Source organism: Humulus lupulus, chromosome 9, assembly GCF_963169125.1.
Source record: "Humulus lupulus chromosome 9, drHumLupu1.1, whole genome shotgun sequence".
NCBI lineage: Eukaryota > Viridiplantae > Streptophyta > Magnoliopsida > Rosales > Cannabaceae > Humulus > Humulus lupulus.
Genome location: NC_084801.1, coordinates 141167007 through 141178123, shown reverse-complemented (window position 1 = coordinate 141178123; position 11117 = coordinate 141167007).

Below are 11117 nucleotides of genomic sequence, written 5' to 3'. Positions count from 1 at the left end.
TATCTTAGTGCAATGTTGTCTAGTAGTATTTTTGGAGATCGGATCCCCTTCTAAATTCACTACCCTATCTTACTCAGCATGACAACTATATGAGACCTTAGCAGTAGTATTGGTTTACTAGTGTACGTAGGAACGGTTCATTATGTCATTATTAGGTCCTCTTAGTGCAATGTTATCTAGTAATAATATATCGGGATCGGATCCCCTTCTATATTCTCTACTATATCTTAGTGCAATGTTATCTAGTAGTATTTTTGGGGATCGAATCCCCTTCTAAATTCACTACTCTATCTTACTCAGCATGACAAGTATATCAAACCCTAGCGGTAGTATTGGTGTACTAGTGTACGTTGGAATGATTTATTATGTCATAATTAGGTCTGCTTAGTGCAATGTTATCTAGAAATATTTTTTCGGGATCCGCTGCCATTCTAAATTCACTACTATATCTTAGTGCAATGTTATCTAGTTGTATTTTTCGGTATCGGATCCCCTTCTAAATTCACTACTCTATCATACTCAGCATGACAACTATATGAGACCCTAGCGGTAGTATTGGTTTACTAGTGTACGTTGGAACAGTTCATTATGTCATAATTAGTTCTGCTTAGTGCAATGTTATATAGTAATAATGTTTCTGGATCGGATCCCCTTCTAAATTCTCTACTATATCTTAGTGCAATGTTATATAGTAGTATTTTTGGGGATCGTATCCCCTTCTAAATTCACTACTCTGTCTTACTCAGCATGAAAACTATATGAGACCCTAGCGGTAGTATAGGTTTACTAGTGTACGTTGGAATGGTTCATTATGTCATACTTAGTTCTGCTTAGTGCAATGTTACCTAGTAATAATTTTTCGAGATCGGATCCCCTTCTAAATTCTCTACTATTTCTTAGTGCAATGTTATCTAGTAGTATTTTTGGGGATCGGATCCCGTTCTAAACTAATTACTCTATCTTACTCAGTATGACAACTATATGAGACCCTAGCGGTAGTATTGGTTTACTAGTGTACGTTGGAACGGTTCACTATGTCATAATTTGGTCTGCTTAGTGCAATGTTATCTAGTAATAATTTTTCGGGATCGGATCCCCTTCTAAATTCTCAACTATATCTTAGTGCAATGTTATCTAGTAGTATTTTTTTGGATCAGATCCCCTTCTAAATTCATTACTCTATCTTACTCAGCATGACAACTATAAGAGACCCTAGCGGAAGTATTGGTTTACTAGTGTACGTTGGAACGGTTCTTTATGTCATAATTAGGTCTGCTTAGCGCAATGTTATGTAGTAATAATTTTTCGGGATCGGATCCCCTTCTAAATTCTTTACTATATCTTAGTGCAATGTTGTCTAGTAGTATTATTGGGGATCGGATCCCCTTCTAAATTAATTACTCTGTCTTACTCTGCATGACAACTATATGAGACCCTAGCGGTAGTATTGGTTTACTAGTGTACGTTGGAACGGTTCATTATGTCATAATTAGGTCTGCTTAGTGCAATGTTATCTAGTAATAATTTTTCGGGATCAGATCCCCTTCTAAATTCTCTACTATATCTTAGTGCAATGTTATATAGTAGTATTTTTGGGGATCGTATCCCCTTCTAAATTAACTACTCCGTCTTACTCAGCATGAAAACTATATGAGACCCTAGCGGTATTATTGGTTTACTAGTGTACGTTGGAACGGTTCATTATGTCATAATTAGGTCTGCTTAGTGCAATGTTATCTAGTAATAATTTTTCGGGATCAGATCCCCTTCTAAATTCTCTACTATATCCTAGTGCAATGTTATATAGTAGTATTTTTGGGGATCGTATCCCCTTCTAAATTCACTACTCTGTCTTACTCAGCATGAAAACTATATGAGACCCTAGCGGTAGTATTGGTTACTAGAGTACGTTGGAACGGTTCATTATGTCATAATTAGTTCTGCGTAGTGCAATGTTATCTTGTAATAATTTTTCGGGATCAGATGCCATTCTCAATTCACTACTATATCTTAGTGCAATGTTATCTAGTAGTATTTTTGGGGATCGGATCCCCTTCTAAATTCACTACTCTGTCTTACTCAGAATGACAACTATATGAGACCCTCCTGGTAGTATTGGTTTACTAGTGTACGTTGGAACGGTTAATTATGTCATAATTAGGTCTGCTTAGTGCAATGTTATGTAGTAATAATTTTTTGGGATCAGATCCCCTTCTAAATTCTCTACTATTTCTTAGTGCAACGTTATCTAGCTGTATATTTGGGGATCGGATCCCCTTCTAAATTCACTACTCTTTCTTACTCCGCATGACAACTATATCAGACCTTAGCGGTAGTATTGGTTTACCAGTGTACGTTGGAACGATTTATTTTGTCATAATTAGGTATGCTTAGTGCAATGTTATCTAGCAATAATTTTTCGGGATCGGATGCCATTTTAAATTCACTACTATATTTTAGTGCAATGTTATCTAGTAGTATTTTTGGAGATCGGATCCCCTTCTAAATTCACTACTCTTTCTTACTCAGCATGACAACTATATGAGACCCTAGCAGTAGTATTGGTTTACTAGTGTACGTTGGAACGGTTCACTATGTCATAATTAGGTCTGCTTAGTGCAATGTTATCTAGTAATAATTTTTCGGGAACGGATCCCCTTCTAAATTCTCAACTATATTTTAGTGCAATGTTATCTAGGAGTATTTTTGGGGATCAGATCCCCTTCTAAATTCATTACTCTATCTTACTCAGCATGACAACTATAAGAGACCCTAGCGGAAGTATTGGTTTACTAGTGTACGTTGGAACGGTTCATTATGTCATAATTAGGTCTGCTTAGCGCAATGTTATATAGTAATAATTTTTCGGGATCGGATCCCCTTCTAAATTCTCAACTATATCTTAGTGCAATGTTATCTAGTAGTATTTTTGGGGATCAGATCCCCTTCTAAATTCATTACTCTATCTTACTCAGCTTGACAACTATAAGAGACCCTAGCGGAAGTATTGGTTTACTAGTGTACGTTGGAACGGTTCATTATGTCATAATTTGGTCTGCTTTGCGCAATGTTATGTAGTAATAATTTTTCGGGATCGGATCCCCTTCTAAATTCTTTACTATATCTTAGTGCAATGTTGTCTAGTAGTATTTTTGGGGATCGGATCCCCTTCTAAATTAATTACTCTGTCTTACTCTGCATGACAACTATATGAGACCCTAGCGGTAGTATTGGTTTACTAGTGTACGTTGGAACGGTTAATTATGTTATAATTAGGTCTGCTTAGTGCAATGTTATGTAGTAATAATTTTTTGGGATCAGATCCCCTTCTAAATTCTCTACTATTTCTTAGTGCAACGTTATCTAGCTGTATTTTTGGGGATCGGATCCCCTTCTAAATTCACTACTCTTTCTTACTCAGCATGACAACTATATCAGACCTTAGCGGTAGTATTGGTTTACCAGTGTACGTTGGAACGATTTATTATGTCATAATTAGGTATGCTTAGTGCAATGTTATCTAGCAATAATTTTTCGGGATCGGATGCCATTTTAAATTCACTACTATATTTTAGTGCAATGTTATCTAGTAGTATATTTGGAGATCGGATCCCCTTCTAAATTCACTACTCTTTCTTACTCAGCATGACAACTATATGAGACCCTAGCAGTAGTATTGGTTTACTAGTGTACGTTGGAACGGTTCATTATGTCATAATTAGGTCCGCTTAGTGCAATGTTATCTAGTAACAATTTTTCGGGATCGGATACCCTTCTAAATTCACTACTATATCTTAGTGCAATGTTATCTAGTAGTATTTTTCGAGATCGGATCCCCTTCTAAATTCACTACTCTATCTTACTCCGCATGACCACTATATGAGACCCTTGCGGTAGTATTGGTTTACTAGTGTACGTTGGAACGGTTCATTATGTCATTATTAGGTCTGCTATGTGCAATGTTATCTAGTAATAATTTTTCGGGATCGTATCCCCTTCTAAATTCTCTACTATATCTTAGTGCAACGTTATCTATTAGTATTTTTCGGGATCGGATCCCCTTCTAAAGTCACTACTCTATCTTACTCAACATGACAACTATATCAGACCCTAGCGGTAGTATTGGTTTACCAGTGTACGTTGGAACGGTTTATTATGTCATAATTAGGTCTGCCTAGTGCAATGTTATCTAGCAATAATTTTTCGGGATCGGATGCCATTCTAAATTCACTACTATATCTTAGTGCAATGTTATCTAGTAGTATTTTTGGGGATCGGATCCCCTTCTAAATTCACTACTCTATCTTACTCAGCATGACAACTATATGAGACCCTAGCGGTAGTATTGGTTTACTAGTGTAGGTTAGAACGGTTCATTATGTCATAATTACGTCTGCTTAGTGCAATGTTATCTAGTAATAATTTTTCGGGATCGAATCCCCTTCAAAATTCTCTACTATATCTTAGTGCAATGTTATCTAGTAGTATTTTTGGGGATCGGATCCCCTTCTAAATTCACTACTCAATTTTACTCAGCATGACAACTATATGAGACCCTAGCGGTAGTATTGGTTTACTAGTGTACGTTGCAACGGTTCACTATGTCATAATTTGGTCTGCTTAGTGCAATGTTATCTAGTAATAATTTTTCGGGATCGGATCCCCTTCTAAATTCTCAACTATATCTTAGTGCAATGTTATCTAGTAGTATTTTTGGGGATCAGATCCCCTTCTAAATTCATTACTCTATCTTACTCAGCATGACAACTATAAGAGACCCTAGCGGAAGTATTGGTTTACTAGTGTACGTTGGAACGGTTCATTATGTCATAATTAGGTCTGCTTAGCGCAATGTTATGTAGTAATAATTTTTCGGGATCGGATCCCCTTCTAAATTCTTTACTATATCTTAGTGCAATGTTGTCTAGTAGTATTTTTGGGGATCGGATCCCCTTCTAAATTAATTACTCTGTCTTACTCTGCATGACAACTATATGAGACCCTAGCGGTAGTATTGGTTTACTAGTGTACGTTGGAACGGTTCATTATGTCATAATTAGGTCTGCTTAGTGCAATGTTATCTAGTAATAATTTTTCGGGATCAGATCCCCTTCTAAATTCTCTACTATATCTTAGTGCAATGTTATATAGTAGTATTTTTGGGGATCGTATCCCCTTCTAAATTCACTACTCTGTCTTACTCAGCATGAAAACTATATGAGACCCTAGCGGTAGTATTGGTTACTAGAGTACGTTGGAACGGTTCATTATGTCATAATTAGTTCTGCGTAGTGCAATGTTATCTTGTAATCATTTTTCAGGATCGGATGCCATTCTAAATTCACTACTATATCTTAGTGCAATGTTATATAGTAGTATTTTTGGGGATCGTATCCCCTTCTAAATTAACTACTCCGTCTTACTCAGCATGAAAACTATATGAGACCCTAGCGGTATTATTGGTTTACTAGTGTACGTTGGAACGGTTCATTATGTCATAATTAGGTCTGCTTAGTGCAATGTTATCTAGTAATAATTTTTCGGGATCAGATCCCCTTCTAAATTCTCTACTATATCCTAGTGCAATGTTATATAGTAGTATTTTTGGGGATCGTATCCCCTTCTAAATTCACTACTCTGTCTTACTCAGCATGAAAACTATATGAGACCCTAGCGGTAGTATTGGTTACTAGAGTACGTTGGAACGGTTCATTATGTCATAATTAGTTCTGCGTAGTGCAATGTTATCTTGTAATAATTTTTCGGGATCAGATGCCATTCTCAATTCACTACTATATCTTAGTGCAATGTTATCTAGTAGTATTTTTGGGGATCGGATCCCCTTCTAAATTCACTACTCTGTCTTACTCAGAATGACAACTATATGAGACCCTCCTGGTAGTATTGGTTTACTAGTGTACGTTGGAACGGTTAATTATGTCATAATTAGGTCTGCTTAGTGCAATGTTATGTAGTAATAATTTTTTGGGATCAGATCCCCTTCTAAATTCTCTACTATTTCTTAGTGCAACGTTATCTAGCTGTATTTTTGGGGATCGGATCCCCTTCTAAATTCACTACTCTTTCTTACTCCGCATGACAACTATATCAGACCTTAGCGGTAGTATTGGTTTACCAGTGTACGTTGGAACGATTTATTATGTCATAATTAGGTATGCTTAGTGCAATGTTATCTAGCAATAATTTTTCGGGATCGGATGCCATTTTAAATTCACTACTATATTTTAGTGCAATGTTATCTAGTAGTATTTTTGGAGATCGGATCCCCTTCTAAATTCACTACTCTTTCTTACTCAGCATGACAACTATATGAGACCCTAGCAGTAGTATTGGTTTACTAGTGTACGTTGGAACGGTTCACTATGTCATAATTAGGTCTGCTTAGTGCAATGTTATCTAGTAATAATTTTTCGGGAACGGATCCCCTTCTAAATTCTCAACTATATTTTAGTGCAATGTTATCTAGGAGTATTTTTGGGGATCAGATCCCCTTCTAAATTCATTACTCTATCTTACTCAGCATGACAACTATAAGAGACCCTAGCGGAAGTATTGGTTTACTAGTGTACGTTGGAACGGTTCATTATGTCATAATTAGGTCTGCTTAGCGCAATGTTATATAGTAATAATTTTTCGGGATCGGATCCCCTTCTAAATTCTCAACTATATCTTAGTGCAATGTTATCTAGTAGTATTTTTGGGGATCAGATCCCCTTCTAAATTCATTACTCTATCTTACTCAGCTTGACAACTATAAGAGACCCTAGCGGAAGTATTGGTTTACTAGTGTACGTTGGAACGGTTCATTATGTCATAATTTGGTCTGCTTTGCGCAATGTTATGTATTAATAATTTTTCGGGATCGGATCCCCTTCTAAATTCTTTACTATATCTTAGTGCAATGTTGTCTAGTAGTATTTTTGGGGATCGGATCCCCTTCTAAATTAATTACTCTGTCTTACTCTGCATGACAACTATATGAGACCCTAGCGGTAGTATTGGTTTACTAGTGTACGTTGGAACGGTTAATTATGTCATAATTAGGTCTGCTTAGTGCAATGTTATGTAGTAATAATTTTTTGGGATCAGATCCCCTTCTAAATTCTCTACTATTTCTTAGTGCAACGTTATCTAGCTGTATTTTTGGGGATCGGATCCCCTTCTAAATTCACTACTCTTTCTTACTCAGCATGACAACTATATCAGACCTTAGCGGTAGTATTGGTTTACCAGTGTACGTTGGAACGATTTATTATGTCATAATTAGGTATGCTTAGTGCAATGTTATCTAGCAATAATTTTTCGGGATCGGATGCCATTTTAAATTCACTACTATATTTTAGTGCAATGTTATCTAGTAGTATATTTGGAGATCGGATCCCCTTCTAAATTCACTACTCTTTCTTACTCAGCATGACAACTATATGAGACCCTAGCAGTAGTATTGGTTTACTAGTGTACGTTGGAACGGTTCATTATGTCATAATTAGGTCCGCTTAGTGCAATGTTATCTAGTAACAATTTTTCGGGATCGGATACCCTTCTAAATTCACTACTATATCTTAGTGCAATGTTATCTAGTAGTATTTTTCTAGATCGTATCCCCTTCTAAATTCACTACTCTATCTTACTCAGCATGACTACTATGTCAGACCCTAGCGGTAGTATTGGTTTACTAGTGTACGTTGGAACGGTTCATTATTTCATAATTAGTTCTGCTTAGTGCAATGTTATCTAGTAATAATTTTTCGGGATCGAATCCCCTTCTAAATTCTCTACTATATCTTAGTGCAATGTTATCTAGTAACAATTTTTCGGGATCGGATACCCTTCTAAATTCACTACTATATCTTAGTGCAATGTTATCTAGTAGTATTTTTCGAGATCGGATCCCCTTCTAAATTCACTACTCTATCTTACTCCGCATGACCACTATATGAGACCCTTGCGGTAGTATTGGTTTACTAGTGTACGTTGGAACGGTTCATTATGTCATTATTAGGTCTGCTATGTGCAATGTTATCTAGTAATAATTTTTCGGGATCGTATCCCCTTCTAAATTCTCTACTATATCTTAGTGCAACGTTATCTATTAGTATTTTTCGGGATCGGATCCCCTTCTAAAGTCACTACTCTATCTTACTCAACATGACAACTATATGAGACCCTAGCGGTAGTATTGGTTTACCAGTGTACGTTGGAACGGTTTATTATGTCATAATTAGGTCTGCCTAGTGCAATGTTATCTAGCAATAATTTTTCGGGATCGGATGCCATTCTAAATTCACTACTATATCTTAGTGCAATGTTATCTAGTAGTATTTTTGGGGATCGGATCCCCTTCTAAATTCACTACTCTATCTTACTCAGCATGACAACTATATGAGACCCTAGCGGTAGTATTGGTTTACTAGTGTAGGTTAGAACGGTTCATTATGTCATAATTACGTCTGCTTAGTGCAATGTTATCTAGTAATAATTTTTCGGGATCGAATCCCCTTCAAAATTCTCTACTATATCTTAGTGCAATGTTATCTAGTAGTATTTTTGGGGATCGGATCCCCTTCTAAATTCACTACTCAATTTTACTCAGCATGACAACTATATGAGACCCTAGCGGTAGTATTGGTTTACTAGTGTACGTTGCAACGGTTCACTATGTCATAATTTGGTCTGCTTAGTGCAATGTTATCTAGTAATAATTTTTCGGGATCGGATCCCCTTCTAAATTCTCAACTATATCTTAGTGCAATGTTATCTAGTAGTATTTTTGGGGATCAGATCCCCTTCTAAATTCATTACTCTATCTTACTCAGCATGACAACTATAAGAGACCCTAGCGGAAGTATTGGTTTACTAGTGTACGTTGGAACGGTTCATTATGTCATAATTAGGTCTGCTTAGCGCAATGTTATGTAGTAATAATTTTTCGGGATCGGATCCCCTTCTAAATTCTTTACTATATCTTAGTGCAATGTTGTCTAGTAGAATTTTTGGGGATCGGATCCCCTTCTAAATTAATTACTCTGTCTTACTCTGCATGACAACTATATGAGACCCTAGCGGTAGTATTGGTTTACTAGTGTACGTTGGAACGGTTCATTATGTCATAATTAGGTCTGCTTAGTGCAATGTTATCTAGTAATAATTTTTCGGGATCAGATCCCCTTCTAAATTCTCTACTATATCTTAGTGCAATGTTATATAGTAGTATTTTTGGGGATCGTATCCCCTTCTAAATTCACTACTCTGTCTTACTCAGCATGAAAACTATATGAGACCCTAGCGGTAGTATTGGTTACTAGAGTACGTTGGAACGGTTCATTATGTCATAATTAGTTCTGCGTAGTGCAATGTTATCTTGTAATCATTTTTCGGGATCAGATGCCATTCTCAATTCACTACTATATCTTAGTGCAATGTTATCTAGTAGTATTTTTGGGGATCGGATCCCCTTCTAAATTCACTACTCTGTCTTACTCAGAATGACAACTATATGAGACCCTCCTGGTAGTATTGGTTTACTAGTGTACGTTGGAACGGTTAATTATGTCATAATTAGGTCTGCTTAGTGCAATGTTATGTAGTAATAATTTTTTGGGATCAGATCCCCTTCTAAATTCTCTACTATTTCTTAGTGCAACGTTATCTAGCTGTATTTTTGGGGATCGGATCGCCTTCTAAATTCACTACTCTTTCTTACTCAGCATGACAACTATATCAGACCTTAGCGGTAGTATTGGTTTACCAGTGTACGTTGGAACGATTTATTATGTCATAATTAGGTCGGCTTAGTGCAATGTTATCTAGCAATAATTTTTCGGGATCGGATGCCATTCTAAATTCACTACTATATTTTAGTGCAATGTTATCTAGTAGTATTTTTGGAGATCGGATCCCCTTCTAAATTCACTACTCTTTCTTACTCAGCATGACAACTATATGAGACCCTAGCAGTAGTATTGGTTTACTAGTGTACGTTGGAACGGTTCATTATGTCATAATTAGGTCCGCTTAGTGCAATGTTATCTAGTAACAATTTTTCGGGATCGGATACCCTTCTAAATTCACTACTATATCTTAGTGCAATGTTATCTAGTAGTATTTTTCTAGATCGGATCCCCTTCTAAATTCACTACTCTATCTTACTCAGCATGACCACTATATCAGACCCTAGCGGTAGTATTGGTTTACTAGTGTACGTTGGAACGGTTCATTAGTTCATAATTAGTTCTGCTTAGTGCAATGTTATCTAGTAATTATTTTTCGGGATCGAATCCCCTTCTAAATTCTCTACTATATCTTAGTGCAATCTTATCTATTAACAATTTTTCGGGATCGGATACCCTTCTAAATTCACTACTATATCTTAGTGCAATGTTATCTAGTAGTATTTTTCGAGATCGGATCCCCTTCTAAATTCACTACTCTATCTTACTCCGCATGACCACTATATGAGACCCTTGCGGTAGTATTGGTTTACTAGTGTACGTTGGAACGGTTCATTATGTCATTATTAGGTCTGCTTTGTGCAATGTTATCTAGTAATAATTTTTCGGGATCGTATCCCCTTCTAAATTCTCTACTATATCTTAGTGCAACGTTATCTATTAGTATTTTTCGGGATCGGATCCCCTTCTAAAGTCACTACTCTATCTTACTCAACATGACAACTATATCAGACCCTAGCGGTAGTATTGGTTTACCAGTGTACGTTGGAACGATTTATTATGTCATAATTAGGTCTGCCTAGTGCAATGTTATTTAGCAATAATTTTTCGGGATCGGATGCCATTCTAAATTCACTACTATATCTTAGTGCAATGTTATCTAGTAGTATTTTTGGGGATCGGATCCCCTTCTAAATTCACTACTCTATCTTACTCAGCATGACAACTATATGAGACCCTAGCGGTAGTATTGGTTTACTAGTGTAGGTTAGAACGGTTCATTATGTCATAATTACGTCTGCTTAGTGCAATGTTATCTAGTAATAATTTTTCGGGATCGAATCCCCTTCAAAATTCTCTACTATATCTTAGTGCAATGTTATCTAGTAGTATTTTTGGGGATCGGATCCCCTTCTAAATTCACTA